The sequence below is a fragment of the Patagioenas fasciata genome, chromosome 6, assembly GCF_037038585.1.
Source record: "Patagioenas fasciata isolate bPatFas1 chromosome 6, bPatFas1.hap1, whole genome shotgun sequence".
NCBI lineage: Eukaryota > Metazoa > Chordata > Aves > Columbiformes > Columbidae > Patagioenas > Patagioenas fasciata.
The window spans coordinates 7644592-7664848 of NC_092525.1; the positions used below are offsets into that span (position 1 = coordinate 7644592).

The following is a 20257-nucleotide window of genomic DNA, read 5'->3' on the forward strand; positions in this document are numbered from 1 at the left end:
CCCGAGCGCGGGGAGGCGGCAGGACCGGCCTCCCACCCCGCGGGGGGGCGGCGGCGCGGGACAGCGGGCTCCGGTGGGCTCCGGCAGCCCCGGCGCTGTTCTGCTTCCTGGTCACCAGCTCCCTGCGCACTGGGCTTTGTCGCACAGGCCGCCCTGGCTCCTCCTCTCACTCCTCCCCGCCGGGCCAGGTTAGCAGCCGCCAGGCCCGGCCCGGCCCCGGCCGCGCGGCGGGGGGAGCCCTGCCCGCCCCCCGGCAGGACCAGGCGAAGCGGGGCAGGGGGGAACCGTCCGGCTGCCGCCGCTTGCGGGGCGCTGGGCACCCCCCGGCTCCCAAAATGGTGGGTGCCGCTTTGCTCCACCCCCGGCAGCGCGTTCTGTTTGTTTGTTTTCCGGGCCTAGCGGCGCGGCCGGGCCGAGCGGGGCGGGCGGCGGCGGGTACGGCCCCTCCGCGGCTGCTCGGCCCCCGCCGCGGCTGCTCGGCCCCCGCCGCGCCGCCCGGCACTGGCCGGTGGGGCTTTGTGTGAGACTAAGGCCCCGGCGTGTGGTGCACCCCGGGTTGTTTCTCGGGGAGGAAGGGGGGTTCCTGTGGTTGTAGTTGTAGGGCCAGGGCAGTGAACCCCGGATGTGGAGCAGAGCACAAAAAGCAACAGGCAGGTTTTGTATCACTTTTAGGTTTCTGAAGGTAGCCTTCAGGCTTTTTATGTGATAAGCAGGTGCTAAGGTGAGCTGTGTATTTAGCCGCGTTTTTCGTCATAGATCTGTTCACACTTGGATATAAAGAGCAATGCAAATTTCAAGAGAGTGTATGCCCTGTTTCACTGTGTCAGCACAGACCCGCACAGAGGGGAACGGCATTCCTTTACCCAACGTTCCTTTTCAGGGTTTTTTCCAACTCTGTTATCTAGGATGGTTCCTCAATTCTCTCCCAGGCTTTCAGATTCAGACAGTGGAAGATATTTTAAAATCGTTTTTTGTTACGGTATTTTTTAAAGTGGAGCAAATTCGGTGGAGATGAGAAGAGCTACAAAGTGCAGTCTAAATCAGTACAGCATGGCTGCTTTTTATCAACGAGTTTTATCACCGAGTTCTTGGCCGATCCATGTCAGTCCTGGTTTGCACTACAGCTTCCATCTTAGGTCAAAGTACCTGCAAACAGGTTGTCCACGGTGACATATTTGGCTCTAGAACCTTTGATGAAGCATTTGAGAGGTCCTGTGGTGGACCTCGTGGTCTAACAGACCTTTTTGCTGATTATCCATGCAAGTTCTTTCTTGAAGATTTAATTTTAGTACCAGTTAGGAATTTTGTTCTGCTGCTTATCAGTGGATAGCCTAAACAGCCCCAGTATAAAGTCTGTAGCAATAGAACAGATATTACTGGTATTTATGGGGTTCAAACACAATGTTAGGCTTTTCTAAGAAATTCAGAATAAAAATGGTTCAGAAATTTTGAGAATTGTGGGTGATGGAGAGTCTTTACCATGGGCTGCTGTAAATAATAGCGACTTCTGTACATGACTTGGTCATTTGGGTGTTTATCCTATGAGTAAGTTGCCTTGGTTTAATAGGAGAATTAGTGAAGCAATCGTTGGAGAGGATCCAGCAAACCAGTGCCTCGTCCAGTCCTGATTTCAAGGTTAAGGCAATGTCAGAGCTGTTTGCGATGAGGACCTGGTGGTGCGGCTCCAGCTGTTACTGGTATTTTCAGTTGTGCAGTGGCAACATCAGGAATGAGATTACTGGTGACTAGGAAGCCTTCCTTCTTCAGCTGTCATTTCGTGGCCTGTTCTCTCTGTGGAGCGTCAGCGGTGTTGGTGTAGCTCAGTGTAGACCACAGGCACGTGCTGCCATCAGTCCTGGTCCTGCACAGTGTGCAGGTCCTGTGGGACCTTGCGGTGCCTCCCCGCTGGCTGGCGTGCCAAGAGTCCCTTTCTTTGGAAACCAGCGTGCCAACGTGGGTCTCTGGTCTCATCTTGCCATTGTAGTCAGGACGCATACCGTGGGGTCCCACGTTGTAGATACTGCCTTTATTCATAATACCTTGAGTGAGATCTCCAAAAGGAACGACTGCTCAGCCCAGGTAAAACTTTCCCATTAATAGGTACAGGATGCTCCAAATCTGGGCTCCATTTAGGAGACGGAGACTTACCAAACACCAGAAGAGACGAATGTTTTGTGATGGACTGACAGAGACCAAAGAGGTAGCAGCAGTTTGCATTTGGCTTTGCAGCACGACAAACTCTGCACCCGTGCGAGCTCTGAAAGAGGAAGAGCTCTTACCAGTCCTTACTGTGTTCTTCAAAGTAAGGCTGGTTTAGGCCGCTCACTCCTGTTCTATGAGGTAGGTGGTTCATAGGGCTTTGCACCACCAGCTCAAAAGTTGTACAGTGGTCCAGGAGGTGCAGAATGGAAAAAATCATGTGTTCATGAATGCACAAACGTCGTCTTTTAATATCCACATGTATGCTGTGGTGTGACTGTGAGGTGACTCCTTTTGCTACCACATTTTTTTGCAGCTTGGGGACAAGAAAGCAGCTGAAGATCTCTTCAGGGTAGAGGTTGCTTGTCCTTATTGCTCAATGGCCCTTTGATGGGAGTCTTCTTCCTAGAGAACACAAGCTGTTTTCACTGTTTCTTAGTATTAAGTTACATCCTTCTAATATATATTTGAATCTGATTATGGAAAAGAGTGAGTTAATTTATCTGCTTATAAAGAACATAGCATCTTCTAAAATGCACGTGATTATTTTCAGTTTTGTTGATTTTTAGCTGAATTGCAGACATTTCTCCATATATATTACAATTTTACATTGTTTTCCGAGAGACAGTGAATGCAGCACTAGAAAGCAATCATGGAACTAATATATTTCCATGAAATGCACTTTGTGATGCAGCATTTTGCTCATGTTTCTAAAAATTACTTAAACTTCTGCTTAAATTATGCTGGTATCGCAAATACCACTTACGTCAATTTATGCCATCTTGGTAAGGATATGTTTTCCATTATTGGTATAAATAAGTTGCCTTCCACAGTAACTGTTTTCCTCAGATCCAAAATGTTTTATTAGCAAGGAGTACAATGCCTACCTACTCAGTGTACTGGGGTGTCTTCATTGCATGAAAAAGGACGTGTATTTTGGCATTAAAAAAACCCAAACAACAAAGCAGACAGTCATCACACAACTGTAACCTCTTCAAACAAACGCGCTGTCACCCGGCTTCCTGGCCAATTTTCTATAGGAGTCAAGTTTCCTTTTTTCAGAGTACCATGTATTACCGCAGTCTCAACTTCAAGAACGATCAGAGACCTAGAAAACATGATCTGAGAGGAAAGACTGAAAGAATTGGGGTTGTTCAGTCTAAAGAAAAGGAAAGTCTTGAGAAAAGTGGTAATGATCTTCAAAAATGTAAGAATTCTCTACAGAGAGAAGGAATACATTTTTCTTCATGTTCAGTGGATCTAGGGCAAGAGGTTGTAGAATCGTAGAATGGTTTGTGTTGGAAAGGACCTTAAAGATCATCCCGTTCCAACCCCCTGCCATGGGCAGGGACAACGGCCACTAGACTTGTTCTTATTTGAAGCAGAATTGGGGCGCTTATCATTTGTCCCAGTTGAACATGCTTTCTGCTGCACAGCTTAGGACACCTCTTGTTCACCTTCTCCTAAGTCCTCCTGTTTCTCTGATTTTCACCATTGTTCCTGTAGCCTAAAATTTCTGTTTGCTTCCTGTAGGTAGCTATAGAACTTCTCCAATAACAGATTGATAAAATGACGCATGGAAAGATTCGTGAGAACCTATGGAGTATGAGCCTCGACATACAACTCTGCCCAGTCCAGGATCACTTACGTCTTTGTCCTTCCCTGACAGAAAACTCTTGAAACTTTTCTGGATGCTGAATGAAATCTGTAGGTACTATATTTTAATCCCTTGCAATTTCAATTTTTTCCTAATATCTAAGATTGCTGCAAGTCAAACTCTTCGTTACATGTCCTTCTTCATCGTTGCAGTGATTTTAGAAACCTGAAGACTCTTAGCATGATGCTTTGTTTCAGCCCTTCCTTGTGGATCATGATCTGTAAATCTCCCACTCATTTCACTGTCCTGCAGACTTTTTCTTTGTTCTGCTTTTTCAGGAAGCATCGCATCCAAAGCTGGACAAGTACTCCAGTTAAAACCTCAGCATTGATTAAAGAGAATATTATTTAGTATGTGCAAAAATGCCATTTATCAAGCTTAGTGTGCTTCCTTTTTCATAATACACCATTTACTTGGGTTTGTAGCACGCTGTCCCTCCTTATCCTTCTCTGGGTAATTCCTGCTTACTCAGATTTTTTACCTGATGCCTCTCCAGGTGACTCCTCCGAAGGATGCTGTTTTGTGCTCCCCGTTAAACGCTGCTCTGTGGCGGCTCGTCTGGCTGAACTACAGGGGACGGATCACTGGAGTCTGACCAGAAGGGGTGCGAGGAGGAGCCGCTGGAGATTTTGCACAGAGGAGTATCAGGTGACTGTGAATGAGTAATGAGTGCCTCTGGGACGGGAGAGAGGGTCATCTGTGGGAAATTAACTTACCATCTGGCCAGAAATGGTTTATCTTCTTAAGATTCAGTTTTCTTTTCCAATAGTCTGTGTGTGCACCCTCCTCATGGAGGGAGAGCAGGCTGGAAATGCGGACAAGGATTTGCTCTTGCATGCGCAAACACTTCTGTTGTCTGATAGAATACTGTACTTCCTGCAAACATTTCTGGAAAACAGCTGCATCAAGCAGAAAACTGGAATGGTCATAAATTAAGTGTACCGGGTTTGTCTGGAGCTACGAGAAGGGGTACCAGAAAGTAGTCGTGCAGTCCCAGTTAGCCTGTCCTGGTTTGGTTGTGTGGAGATTCCTATAGACATTAATATCTCGGTTGTTCAAGCTTACTTACCTGACAAAAGAGGAGGGAGGCGATTTTCTGGCAGAACTAATCACATTCTGGTTAAACCAACAAACTGAAACAAGACAGCAAAAGATGCTGTAAGTCTATTCCCATTTTTTTTGAAAAAAATATTTCAAAATTTTTGTCTAAGAATAAATGTCATTTATTCTGAAGTGCATGCCTACAGTTAGTTTCTGCAACAGCAAACTTTTCCCTCTTTCAGTTAAGTTTGTAGAAATTACAGACTCTGTGGAGCTACTTTCTCGAACTTTCTCACTGTTTTTGGAGGTGTTCTCATCTTAACAGGAACATCCTAGCAGCAGATTTGCAAACTGCTTTAGAAATTCATCTATTAGACTATATATTGACTTAGGCGACATCTCAAAACGTCACTTCACTGCGTAGTTTCCCACAAAATCTCATGTAGAAGTGACCTTACAGAACCTCTGCAAGACCCAGGGGGATGGTAATGGCGCGTGTGGTGCCTGAGTCATAAGCTGCCCACCAGCACAGGGCAAGGGCTGGGCACAAGGTGAAACCATGGTTATTGTTTTTACGTGAGAAATGGGAAGTGGGGCTCCTTTTGTGAGGGCTGTTCCTGTGCCAGAATTTGAAAGTATGAGCTAAAAGTGTTCTTGTCAGCTGTGATGTCATTCATTGCTTTTGCATCAGAATCTTGAATTTGTGTACAAAGATCTCTGTTGTAGAAGCCCCATCTTGTGGACAACCGATCAATGACTACTTCAGCACAACTTAGATTTTACATACTGCAGGTTTGGCAGGTATGTGGCTTACACTTCAGTGAATCCTTCTTTTTAATCAAAAGGAGGAAAGCTTTTGCTTTACCTCTTTAAAAACTCGCCAAAGCAAATCCTTCCATGTTTTATGGACCAGACAGAGTTTCGTCTTGGCAATTAATTTCTGCGAGAATATGGTGCTGGAAAAACTATTGAAGAACAATATTGATGTTACTGTACTATTTTACCTGAATAGGGATTTAAAGTATACAGGTTGTTACTTACTTTTTTATGTCGATGGGATCAGCCAGTTCCACTGCTCTGCAGCTGTACTGTCTCTGCCTTGTGTCCCTGTCCCTTCTCCGGAGCTGTGCTGGTGCCACATTGACGTAATCCCACTGCCCCTTGAGTTCGTCATCACCGTAGGATCCGCTTCCGCGGAGCTGGATCCTGGTCCCTGTGTGTAAACAGATCAGCGAGGTGAGGAGAAGGGAAGGCCGCTGCCATCACCAAAGACAGCCTGAAACTCTGCCGAGCCTTGTCCAACGGGTTCGATAATTCTACAGTTCCTTATGGAAAGACGCTTTTTCTGGTATTAATGTTGTGAACATTTTAAAATGGCATCAGTCATTAATTACTGTCACAGCTTTTGATTCTGTGTTTCTGTTTCGAATTTTCCCCAGTTCAGTCAGAACCAAAAGTTAATGCTCGTTGGCTAATTTCCAGTGCATGCTCCACAGAGCGATTGTTGCCTCTGATGGTGGGGAGATCAAGGCTTGAACTGACAAAAGACATCTGTACCTTGGAAAACAAATTAGTGTTTATGTTTTAATTTATAAGTTCCTGGCTCTTTTGTGGTTCCTGTTTTTCAAGTAATGTCTCTTTGGATCCCTAGCTGATGGAGAGTCAAAATGGAAAAGGCCCATGAGAAAATTATCACAATACAACATCTGGTCTGCATTGGAAAAAGCTGAGAAAGATATTTAACATTTCTGAGACCGAGAGGCAGCTATGAGGCACTTTGAAAGTCAGCCTACGAAAAATCGTGCAGGTTTTGGCCACCTGGGCCAATCTAGTGTTGTTTTGATAAGAGCTATTCTGCTCCCTAGCATCTGAATGTTAATCTCACTTGAGCACAGATATGTGAGAGCTGGGAGTGGTAGGATGGCTGTTTGCTTTTCAGAATGTTAATCTGAATCCCAGCATTGTCCTAATTATATTGTGGGCTTTTGCCAGTCTCCTCATTTTCTTTCGAGCATGTTAGCTGAAGAGTCAAAAGGCTTTCCCAGGACTTTTGGCATAGCTTTAGTGGAAAATGGACTTTGTGTATTTTTGGAAAAATATTTTGCATCCTGCTTTAAACTATTCCAGAAGGTAAAAGGACATTAGCTGGGCTGCGTGTTGGCTCACGTACTGGTACGTCACTAGTGGCGAGTTTTGCTTTGCCTAGTTGTTCCTGTTCTCTGCAGTCCAGACTATGAGAAAGGCGGAGAAACCGTGGATGGGCGGTGCGGGCACCGCTGGGTTCAGAGGGAGCAGGCGCCTTCCACCGCATGGAACTTTGGTCCTTCGAGGCGTCACAGCTCATGCAGAGCAGAAACAATTTGACATGTAAAGCAAGAAACACTGCAAATTCTTTGCCAAACAAAGACATATACTGCAGATGGAAGAACTGATGAAAATTGTTTATAGTTGAGGAACTAAGTGTAGATTTTTCAAGAACAAGGTTGCTCCCTTCCTTGCCAAGACAAACAAATCTGGTGGAACATCTCATTACTTTAGGCTGCCTGAGAACCCGCTGGACAGTCTATGGACCTTTCTCCACAGAAAATGTGTGTGTTGTCAATACATAAGCGTGTTGTCCACAGTTGCACCGTGGCAGCTGCGGAGGAAGTAGAAGGTTCTCAGGAATACACGAGGGAGAACTGGATTTTTGGCTCCTGAAACAGTATGGAGTGCTTTTGGAAACTCTGGAAGTTTATTAGCTGGATGTTACTGCTACAAAAGGTTATCTGTCGGTTAAACAATGGTAATTAACCTGCTGTCTTTAGATCTCAACACTAACAACATGAGGAAACTGAGAATTCCTTTTCTTTAGAATTGCAGTTTTCCAAGATGCCTTCATTCCTGTGAACATACCCTGGTTTGCACTGGTAGAGGTTTTAACTTTAGGAATCTCTGCACAGATGTTCTTACAAGGCCGTACGTAGTCATCCCAAGCAACTGTTTTTCATGGGCCAGTTATTTAGGAAAAGCATGGAACGAGCATAAATACAGTCCCAGATACTGCCATAAAGCATGTATTAGCAGAATATTATAGTTTGTATTTCCCTGATACATAACAGGCCCTGGAAATATAAAACTAATCATGTCCTTAAAATTCTATCGCGTCTGTAAGCACACATATTGGAGAAGAGGACCAGCAGCATCCTGAGCTGCATTGGGAAAAGCGTTAGAAGAGCATCACTTTAAATTGACACCTCTGGCAGCATTTCCACTGCTGCTGTTTGCCTTTTATAAATTTTAGCCATTTCTGTTTATCCAAGCCTGGCATCGATCTAAGTCACCTATTTCTCAGGAATACAGAAAAATAAATCTGATGCCTAATAAGCACAGAGGTTTATGCAACCTTCATTCGCTGAAAAAAATATTCAATAACTTAATGATATTACCTTGTCTTTTGAGAGCTGGAGAGTTGTGCACTTAGTTCTTCTGTGGACCAAAGAGCTTCTGCGTTTGGACTAGAGGAGGCTGAATTTATCCATCCCTTCCTGCAGACTTTCTGAATGCCACCTCAGTATTCTTCTCTCGTCAAAAGGCCACCTGAAGCTTTCGTGTACAGGGTTTGCTGCCCTTCTCCACTTTTCCCTCTGGTAGGAACTCACCCATTCTCTCCCTCCCAGGGTTTTCTCCAGCCTGACCAGATTTCTGCCTGTTCCGTCCCATTTTCTGCTAACCCCCACTGCAGTTCTGTGCTGGCGTGGACGGCATCTAAAAATGCAGAAATCTGACTTCAGGCCACACCGATTAGCACCATAATTTCAGGGGCTTGTCTCCTGCATGTATCAGTTTGATCAGTGGATTTATACTGAATAACTTAAAACTCTTACAGCCCTCTGAAACTGTTTCTGTCTGGCTTCTGTAATATGTGAACTGACATAAGGTCACCAGTGCTGCCGAAATTGGTTTTGTAATTGATGTGCTGATTCAGCAGGAAATTGCTTCTTGCAGAAACCCAAAGAAAATTAGTTTAATATAGTGCCATGCTACTTCATTGACTTTCAGGAAAGAGATAATTAAAACATTCCAGGGAGTTCAGAGCCTCTGGAGAAAATACCATTATGGAGACATAAAGTTATTTTTACCACACAGCTTATTAGCTTCTTTTCTGAAAGGAGATCAACTGAATGTGATGGACACAAAATAAGATTTTTCACCTGCTCAAGCAGATAAGAAATAAGATATTTTTATAAACCGAGTTCAGTATAAGAACAGACTTGGCACGGTCCCTTTGTGTCGCTCACACCAGTTTTACTGGAACCACTGCTGCAATTTCCTGGGTGAAAAGTTCCATCCAAATAGATCCAGGGCCGTGAATAAGGCTGCACTAGCGCAACTGATGACATTGGCGGTGCCTAAGGAGAAAGGAGAATCTCTGCACTCAGTGTGAATAAGGGGTAACAAATGCCTTGTATTTTCAGAAACAAATAATTAAGTTAAATTGAAAACAGTTTTAATCGTCAATCTCAAAGAGTAATCACCAAGAATTTAGAAGGCCTATATTTATTCCAAACAATGCACTTACACTAGAGAATTACCGAGCACAAAAAGTAAAATAACTGTAACATTCACTCTATGTAGATACTCAAGGAAAACAATTTTAGCAGCATAAACTGCTTCATCTTTTTGAGATGAAGAAGAATAAATAAAATTGTGGTTATTGAAGAATGAACACAATAAAGTTTCTAAGAAACAATTCTAAAAAAGTCTATGTTGTAAAAATTGTATTGTCGTGTTTTAGAAGATATTTTAGTTTTGAGATATTAAAGAAAAACTGACATTTTACTCTATGTTCTTTCATAAAACAGGTACAATACTGCTGTTACCAAAGGAAAGAAACCAGCTCCAACGAGAGCAGTGTCTGTTCTGCAATGAGGGGTAAGTGGTTCATAATAGCTACAGAGAAAAGAAAGTTTAAAAGCTTCATGTGGAAAATGATGTTATTGTGTGTAGCAGTGTCCGCTGTGTTCAGACTGTTATTTTTCAGGTGGCCCAGGAACGCGAGCAGTTATGGCATCGTATCATTTTACATCATTAATAGAAATGTTTCCTGTATAAAGTATGTCGTCATTTTTTGCTCAAACTTCCTTTCATTAATTCCAAAGTTCTTTTGGCCCAACCATCTCTGTGTACATTTAGCTAGAAAACCAGTGTTTTCTAAGATAGACTTCATACTGAACAATACATTTAATTGCATTACCTGACATTTTAATAAACTAACTTTCTAAAAATCTATATTGATGTATATTCTGATCTTTCCGATAATTCGTTTCCGGGTGACCTTATTATGGAACCGACTGCCTCAGAGGTTGCTTTGGCTATTTTAACTCCGTTCCTGTAATCCACTCCAGTCTTTGTTTTTCAGCTGCTAACTTCTCCAACAATGAACATTATTATAATAAGTGATTATTTAACAAAGAGTAAATTTGACTCTGAATTTTGTTGTCATTTAGGTTTCTTTCTTGGTGCAATACCTGAAAGTTGGATTATTTTCAGCTAAGAGAGTCTTCAGAGGCTGTGCCAATGCCTTTGCTGTACTCCTCATCCCTCTTCTTCCAAGACTGTGCAGCAGTGCTGGCAGCAATGGTAATTTACCTCCTCACTGATACGCAGCTGTAAGAACACAGGAGGGTGTAGGCTGTGGAATCCGTGTGAAGAACCTGTCACCAAAACGCAGTAAGTCGGAGCTCCTGGGTGAGGTCTGCAGGCTCCGTGGTGGGTGCGTTTGCTCCTCTGCCGACAGTGCTCGGTGTGTCATTTCGGCCAGCCCCAGATTTCCTTTGCTTCGTTTCTTCCCAGAGTGGTTTGGTTTTCTCAAATGCAGGACCACTTCTTCTAAAAGTTCCCTTAGATGTCAAGCAAGCATCCTCATGAAAGTTTTGTTAACTACCTGTATTTATTCATTTTGTTCAGTTTAGCGAACTCTGATGTTTGCTGTAACACTCCATTTCAGTTAGAAATGGCGCAGGGGCAGTGGGCAGTTGTGAAGCAGCCTCTGAAGCTGCCAGCCAAAAACTGGATTTACTGGTTATTCTGATTACTATAATGATTAATTGGGAAGAGCTTGTGAATGCAGAAAAATCCAGAAGAGGTGAGGTGAGAAGAAAGAAATTTGTGCAAACTTCGTTTAAAAGGAGATGCTGCCTGACAAAGAAAAAACAATCGACTGAGACAGCTACTTAAAAAAGGTTTTCTCAGCTGAAGGCTGCAGGGTTTCTATGCCTTGCTTTAATAGTTACTTGTTTGTCAGAATTAAGCTAGAAATGGAAATGCTCCGGTGGAGGAACTTTGATGTGCCACTGAGGAGAGTTTGAGGAGGGCTTTTGTTACGGTCAGTATTAGTCAAAGGGCCTGCAGAAGAAGTGACATGAAACTGGGGGTCTGTGCCCAGATTCCATGGCAGAGACACAGAAGCTGTTCGTTCCCAGCAGGGTTTGTGCACATGAGATCCCCAGGCAGAGTTCAGCACAGTCCATGGACAACCTGAGAGGGGAGGAGTTTGGTCCAAGTCTCCGTCTTCCACTCCACCTTCACACTACTGTAAAAAACAAGTCGTATGAAGTTACTTTTTTAAGAGGTAGAAAGAGAAAATGCAATTCACTGTTTAATGTTATGCTTGCCCAGCTTAATAGATAGGCACACACAGAATGGATATATGCTCACACAGCATGGATATACACTCACACACGATGGATATGCGCTCACACAGCGTGGATATATGTTCCGCACAACGTGGAGATCTCCTCCTGTTTAAAATTCTGACTCCTCTGTGCTTTACTGGTTTGCCCATATAACAGATAGAGTACTTAGTACACGCTCTTATCTCAGCTGTGAAAGGTTCTCAGGGAATCTAATGGCCAACTAAGTGTAATTTAAATTTTTGTTTTGTTTTTCAGCAAGTTTTTAAAAGCTCCACCAGTTCATCTCTCTCAGAGATTATTTAGCTTTCCTTGGCCGCTAATCTTACTGTTGAGTTTACATTTATGGGGTAGGACCTAATGTTTTCTCCATGTGTTCGGTGTTATGGTTCTGACTTTGCAGGTCTTGTTGCTGGGGATACTTGAACCACTCATGTCCTTTTGTTTGCACAGCAACAACAGAACTGGGGTTCAGATGCTGCTGGTTCATTGGTCAAGAAGGACCAAAAATAGTTTTGAAGGGTACCACTCTTTTTGGCTGATGCTCAGCAGAATTGGTAAAAACTGCAAAGACAACAGAGTACACTGATGACAATGTTTATTATACATTGTGTTCCACAAGTGGATTTGTAGGAATCAGGTTTTTAATTTAGTTATTTTACTCTGCTTTAGCAAATGGTAGTAGTTGTTTTTTCAAAAATGCCTGCCCTGCTTTAGTTGTCTTTGTCACCACTAGTCAGCTTTTCATTCCATGTAGTAATGTCCACAAGGTGGTGCCACAGCTAAAAAGTTGGCAATAACTAAAATATAATTTGATAATTTTACCTGCTTTTTCTAACTGACTAAAGTATCTGTGTCATTAAATAATTAATAATTATTTTATGAGCATAATGTCATCGGCATTTCTAAGGGCATCACAGGTTTGCAAGCTTTATTTTAAAGCACCTGTGTCAGCAGAGCTGGGTCTGTCTGCTGCCTGGGTGGGAGCAACACCCAAAATCATGTACAAAGACGAAGAGGCAGCTCAGGGGTAAGTAGAGAGCCTGATGAAGAATGAAGAACGGGATCCGTAGAGACTGAGACCAGCAGAGCTGGGTATGTCCAAGCAGGGCTACCAGTGTGAACGCTGTGCCCCACAGATGTGTCTTCTTGTGGAGGGCATGAGGAGATGAACGTCTAGATCACTTCAGCAGAACCGCAGAAGGCAGCCTGATTCCGGACAAGCACAATAGTTCATCCTCAGCCTCAGCTGAGTTGGCTTCCATGTGGTCACCCTCGTGTGGCTGTGGCACGTTGTAGCCTAATTTTCAGGTTTTTTCTACAGCCAAGCTCCCCGCTCCCCTGCCATGTGATAACGTACCACTGGCTCCAAAGGGGTATGAAGTGCTTACGGAGGGACCTGGTATGAGAGCGGCTGGATTGGTATATACGGGTGTGGTTTAGTAGTAGTCTTTTTCTCTTCAATCAGAGCTAAAAAGGCAGCCATCCCAAACTGCGTTTAGTACAGGTGATCCTGTTTCTGAGTATCTTTCTACACAAGATCAGACTAGAGAAAGTAGCAGGCAATAACAGGGAACATAAAATGAGTACATGAATTAACCACCCAGTACAGAAAAGACAATAAAACTTAGAGAAGAAAGTTATTTGTGCAGATCTGAACGGCTGCACTGTTTTATAGCAGACTTGCATGTCTCAGAAGAGCTGAAGGGAGAGGAGCTTGGTCGTTCCTCTCTGCGTGTCTGTTCAGCTACTCTTGGCTACGTGGCCATGGCTGCTGCTTGCACCCCTGCCCTGCTCACCTCAGGGACCTCTGCAATGCAGATATGTGTGCTAACACAGTAAATAACCTCTAGGAGCTTTGCAGTGGCTAGATTGAGTCATTTATTCATCACATTTTGTGACAAAAGCAGCAAGAAAAAGGAGTAATTTAAAATGGCTTTGAAGCAAACACTGCTCTGATTGTTGCTTCCTGCTAGAATCTCTTTTTGGTATGGTAGGCCCATATCAGAAAGGGAAAGATAACTTTTGGATAATTTATTTTCTTGATATTTTAAAATATACTAAAATTCTGGTGTCTTGTAAGAGAATCAGTGGGAATTACATGCACCCCTCAAAGATGGCCTCTCCCCAGCTCTAAGCAGAGTGAGAGTTGGAGCTCATTGAGTCCAGTACCAAAAGTCATCAAATAACACAACTACCACCTCTTTTTTTTCTTCTAAAATATCATAATTTATATTTTAAAGTGATTTACAGTATTTTAAAACCTTTTATTGGTTTTAACATCTGCTTGTAGAAGTGAGAATGAGAGAACCAACTAAAAGTACAAAGCCACTGAGCAGGTGAGTCAGTCAGTCCCCGTGCTTCGCTTGGACTGACCGAGTCACGGCAGCGGCGTTCGGTCCAGGTGTTCCTGCAAGGTGCTTCTGAGTGCCTGGCTGCAATGTGTGTTGCAATTAAAATGACATCTTTCTATTTTAGTTCAGACTTTGCATTTTCTCTGACTTGATAAAATTGCTTTCAAAAATGGATATTTTTCAGATCTTTTATACAGAGAAGAAAGGATGCTCTATTCTAAAGTGAGTGGCAGAGCGTCTGAGGTCACACATTTAAATCTCTGCTGTATGTAAAACCCAGGTATGTGTTGTTTCAGTAATTTAACAACCAAATTGAAATCCTGAATATTTGCTCTTGCGATGCTTGCAATGATTTTGCATTCTTGTTGGAAGTCCCGTAAATATTTTTAAAACATCAAAACTGTTTTTCTTCTAAGTCTGGTTTTCTGGTTTCTCATCTATACAATCATGAACTAAATATGCTTTAGCTCTATGTGTGTGCCTAAATCTATATATAGATCCCATAAAATATTAGAAAGAGGTAGCTTGAGTATTCTAAGTTGGGAGTGAGTCTGAGCGTGGCTCAGAAATCGTCCGCAGATGCACAGTGTTCACCGGAAGCAATTGAGAATGGCAGTGGTATCCTGCAGGATGTGTGCAACTCGTCTGGCTACGTGTTGATTTACACAGGACTACGTTATAGATTATACATTCTGGTAATTGTGGTATTGTTATTGCTGGTCTGTATCTAAGCACAGGAAATACATATAAGCACACTTGAAGTGATAACAGCCACTGCTGTTTGAAAAGCAATATTTTATTCTTGTCGAAAAACTCACACATAATATGCATTTGCAAGAGAAAGTAGACAAGTTCCTAATTAGTGCTTAACAAGACTTTTAGGAAAAAACTGATTCATTATGGGAGGCCCATAACCAGCATTTGCAAATTAATCTACATAAACTTTTATTCTTAATCAGTTTAAACAATTTATTTTCAGTATGGGCTCTATTCCAAGGTCAGGAAGGAGACAGTACATTTCAATCTGAAAACACAAGAAAGATCAAAATACATTTTCAGTGTGTCACCAAACCCACAATACTAGGTTTCTGTTAAGGAGAATGAGTAATACCATTCTAGCTATGTAGAATGCTGCGAGTAGGTAATAATTCCATTAACTGATAGGGCAGATTATGTATTCTGCAAGGAAATTATGCCATCTAAAAACTTGCCCCAGTTCTTCAGCTCAGTAAGAAAGCCTGCCCGCCGCACCCGTTTCCCTCAAGTCCCTCGATGCCTGCTTGTCTAATATTTGTATTCGGGAACAGGCTTGTTCTCCATCCAGCATCCCCAACAAGCCCTGTCTTGCAGTTCAGGAACACATTGGTTCCAACCTTGACCTGAAAAGAGGCATCTGTTCCTGCCGCTGCTCCCAGAACGTGGGGTTTGGGTTCATCCTCAGCTGTGCAGCTGGAGGTAACATTGATTCCGCTCTCGGAGCCTCTCTGGCCATTTCTCTGGGACGATGCGGGATTCAGACCTGTCCGTGCACCTCGGAACATCACCGATCGAGTCGGGGGCCTCCCAGGTTCCCTCCTGGACAGCGGGGACGCTATGGGCATGCTGTGCCTACTTACTTTGTTTCACCAGGGAAAACAGATTAAAATTGGTGTAAAGTTTCGGTCTTGTTCCTCCCAGCAATAGAAAATTACAAGGGAAGAGAGAATAAGACAAAGATGTAACTTTATGGAATAATTAGAGGAGAACATACAGTGTTCTCTCAAAAGGCCTTTCAGCTAAACGTTTTGTTTGTTTGAATATTATGAAACATTCTTGCCTGTATTAATAAATGAGAAAAAGTAACAGTAGAATTGTAAAACAAATTAATACATCTGAAAAAATGTAAGCCCCAAGGCCATAGCTAGATCTATACCCATACTGCAGCTCGATGTTAATTGTATTGTGGGGTGAAATCAGAATCAGAGTTGACGCTATTTGATACTTCTCCTGTTTGAGATCCTGGATCTTGTAATACTGTTGAAGATCAATAGTATCTTGCTATACTGTGTCAATTGATTTCTTAAATGATAGTTCTGAGTGAGGTTCTAAACAGACACTGCAACATATAATAAAGGATTGCCCTACTAATGGATCTAATGCTGATGTGATGAACATATATACAAAACAGCCCAAAGCCTGGTGATTTGCTTCACAATTTCATGAAAAGCTTTTTATCGTTTTGTACCTGTAATATTTAACATTAATAATACATTCTTCTTTATGAATTTATAAATGCTACTGACCTGAAAGTTTTGTGCTGACGGTCGAGCTAACGCTGAACAGAACTTCAGTTTTGTCAGATGTCATATTAGCAACGAATTCTAAATGAAAAGGGAGCTGACGCCTAGAAGTCAATGTGCCTTTCGTTTGAGGGGAGGCTCATTATATTATCTTTTGTAAGTGCCACCTGTCTAGGTAAGCTTTGATTTACAAGATAACATGAGGATATGTTTAATTTTAAATATGATCTTCAGTATTTTCTTGGACAGGAGTCTCTGTCCCTAGTGTCAACTTGTCATATCCTGTTAACAAAGGAGCAGCTTCAATAGTACTTGCAGTACTTAATGTTATGCAAGTTTTCCAAGTTCGTTGCTGGGATCAGGGCTATGAAAGCAAAGGTCAGGTGAAGATCCCTTCTTGGAACACGCTAGGAGATGAGCCCCATGTTTATTTTTTCTTCATAATTCTACTTATTAAATAGACCAATAATAACTTTAACATAATTAAATACATTTGTATTTGCGTGAGTCACAGGGAAGGAACAAATCTAGGTATTCTGTCAAACAGCACGCCTAATGTAGCTGCAGCGTGTGTGAATCTTTCTGCAGTACATTCAGATACTGCCTTTCATTGAGCACTAAGAGATGTTGTCTGCAAAATATCTCGTGGCTTCAAAAAGAGATTGTGATGTCTGTCTGTTTGACATGGGAGATGTATTTCATCACTCTTTTATGTGACCTCAGAATCGTTGTGCACTTCCCTAATCATGAGTATGGAGGATCAATGACAATGGAAATGAAAACACCAGACTGCGTGCCATGCGATTTGTAATTAGCTCAGGATATCCCACGGAAGTTCTGTAAGTTGCTTTAGTGTCTTCATTTTGCCTTGTCTCAAATCTGTCTGGTTTTCTTTGAGTTTGTACAAGCAACTTGTCACTAAATTTTTGGTGGAAATGTGTATGTTTCAATTGAAGTGCAGTAACAAGTCCTCATCACTAAAATCCCATGGGTTCTGTCATTTGCAAGGACCTGAGCGGAGCCCCAGAGCCCTTGTGGCTGTTGGATAACTCAGAACCTTCCTCATCTTGCTTGAGCAGTATGACACATCTCTGACACACCTGAGATCTCTTTAGGCCTTAAATATTTCGTTTAAATGTCTAAAGAATAAGAGTTTCTTAAGCATTAGAAGACACAGAGTTTAAAGATCAGATTGAGCCGTGCCTCTTGCATTTACTTCTTCACTAAAGCAGTCGGGATGCTGAGGAACCAGCCTGCCAGACGCACCCTTCCCTATTTTGGGTGAGTAGCAACCTGTGCCTGGGATCTACTGCACAAGTTATGTCTGAATCCATTTGCCGTTATTTTCGGTGACACAGAAAGCGGTCAGCATGAACTGAGAAAACTTCGTCTAGCACTTTTGTCAGTGTGCCAGAGGAAATTCCTTGGGATTCAGAGTCTAAGGTTTCATTTCAATTAATCATCAGGATGCTGAATGTTATTTATTCTACCCTAAGACTCGTTTTAATCCAAAAGACTGTCAGCTGCCGTCAGTGCAGACAAAATGATATTTCTTCCTACATAGACACCCATCTAGATACAATGCAGTTTGCTCTCCTGTCTCTGAATTTGGTATTTCAGGGACGGCAGGAACAGAAACTGCAGCTGGCCTGAGATTCCCTTGCACTTGATTGTGTGTCAGCAGCCTGATCTAATTAGGCAAGTCTATTTTCCCACAAAATAAAATTATTGTAGACAACAATATGATGAATTGAAAACTTCTCAAAGTTGTTAAATTCTATCTGGTTTTGAAAAGGAGCTGTATCGAGCAGATACTCAGCGAGGCGTTGCAGCCCAGTGGGCAGAGAGCTGGATGGGGATTGAGAAATCTGGGTTCTTTTCCAAGCGCTCCTGACTTTTAAATGACCTTGAGCTGCCACTTCTCTGTGCTTCACTTTCGATGTCTGTAAGAGGAGGATGATAATCCTCCATAATGCTTTTAGCCTCCCTGAAGAAAGGATCAGGATCAGCACGAGGTGTTTCTTGCACGGGCCTGAGCTGGATGCAGCTGTGGTTGAAGGTGGCCAGGACTTGGTCAATATTCCATGTATTCCAGGAAATCTGGGAAACTTGGGTTGCTAGACTCCTTGCTTTCTGTTGCCTCTCAAAACATATTTCCATGTAAAAGGTCTTTCTTATTTTTCAGACCATTACAAAATATCTCCAGAACATTTCATATTATTTAGTTGCCACATTAATACTCACGGTTCTTACTGGCATTACTGGGAATTGTGATTGCCAAGTGCCTCTCAAGATAGTACAAATGATAACACAGATAATGTATTTTTGACCAAAAGAAAGTGTTTTGCAATGTCATACTTAGCATATCTGGGGAAAATTTGTGTCAGTTAGTTCATAAGATATTTCAATTGGACTTTCAGCTAGAGTTTAAAACACTCTGAAATTTAAAAAAAAAAGTGGTTTTAAAAAGATTATATCTTGATGTTACATATTTTGTATTGATACGCAGCTACCAGCTCTGTGCACAGAAAGAACAGCCTATTCCAAAACTGTTGAATGCTTTGACCTCAAGGGCATAGAAACTGTTGACTCATTGTTTTTACTGCATATAATATTGGTCCTTTGTCACATCCAGGAATGACATCATCTTCTTCATTGTTAGCCGCAGGTTTGAAGAATAGAAGTGCAGCATTAGTTGTCTGCTGTATTTGCTCTTAATAAACGCATGGGTATCTGGTATCAAGATTCAGATGAGGATTTTTGGGGAAGGTTTCGAAGCGGTTTGTGCCCAGCGAAGAGCGCAGGGCGGGCAGGGAGCTCAGAGCCTGCCGAGCCAGGGCCACCGATGGCGCTGGCTGCTCAGGAGCCGTGAGGGCAGGCAGGAAGGGAGAGAGGAGGCACAGAACAAGGCAGATATTTTCTTCAAGGTCAGTTTAGTAAAAGGAATCGCCAAACTTCTGGGAGTAAATCGTGTTTCTCTGGAATCTACAACTGTGAAAGGCAGTTATCTGAAAATAAGTCATCTCTAGGACATGCTGACAAAATGGGGACTGATTATCTTCAAAATACACCAGGATAAGAATTTTGTCCATTCTAAATTTGTATTTGTATCTATGAATCTCCTACTCCCTGTAACTAAAATGTCTGTGTCCCATACTCGAGGAGCAATTCCCTGGAGGAGCGTGCTGGCGCCCGCCGCGGTGCGGAAGGACACGGCGCTGCAGGCAGCGGTCAGGCTGGGGGAAGTGGTCTGTGGGGCGATGCACCCCTTCTGCTGCCGCATTCTGCAGAACGCTTCCATGGCGTGGAAAATGGTAAATGGTGCTTCCTGAACAATGAATATTCGCGGTGAGACTGAGTTTACTCAGGGAGAGGGAGACTCCTTGAGAGTCCAATAAAATGCCAAATCCTAATCTCTCTCCATTATCCACTGCCTTTAAGTTTCCCAGAAAAATGTGATGTATTTAGCTGTAAAATTATAGCTTTGTGGACCCCAAAAAGATTTTATGATGGGTATAATCTCCTGCATTGGCAGACTGAATCAAACTGGACTCTGAAAAGCTGAAATCCCTCCAGCTGCGAGAGAAGAACCGAGGCAGCGGGCTGGGAGAGCCCAGGCAATGGGCTAAGGATCCAAGGTCGCTTAATAGCAGTGGCCCATGTACCAAGAGTGGACTCCAACCGGGGTACGGGCGTGGAAATACCTCCTAGAATGCCGAAGCTGAAAAAGAAAAAAGCCAAACCGTGCTGTAAAAGATTGGATTCATACTCGCTGACTTGGAAGCATCAGGGACCTGATGTATTGTCCTTGTCACAAAGCAGGTGTATCTGTGCTTGCACAGGTTGAGACACCTGCCTTGTAAGTAGATGGCTGAGGTTTAGGGAGGCGCATCTATCCCAATTCCTATCCCAAACTTCTATTCCACATTTTAGACTTCTCTGTTATGAGAAGTGAAAGATGTTGGGGTTTGTCTTTACGTTTCATACGCTTTTGCCGCGTGAAGCCTGACCTCTCAGTCGTCTTTTCCAGTCCACAGTTCCTCTTCACTCAGC

The 20257-nt window shown here is 42.9% G+C and overlaps 1 long non-coding RNA gene across 5 annotated transcripts; it reads left to right on the forward strand.

The window, feature by feature from the left end:
- Positions 1-88: 88 nt before the first annotated feature.
- LOC136104009 (uncharacterized) lies at positions 89-19851 on the forward strand. Of its 5 annotated transcripts, none has more exons than XR_011739651.1 (10): positions 110-338; positions 3733-3906; positions 4353-4504; positions 8339-8526; positions 9742-9811; positions 10387-10609; positions 14110-14205; positions 16928-17043; positions 17434-17485; positions 19367-19455. It is a non-coding gene; the product is annotated as an uncharacterized lncRNA (long non-coding RNA). The 5 variants fall into 5 exon arrangements; XR_011739653.1 differs by having other exon boundaries at positions 19370-19444; XR_011739649.1 differs by adding an exon at positions 19740-19851 and having other exon boundaries at positions 89-338; positions 16928-19518.
- Positions 19852-20257: the final 406 nt, after the last annotated feature.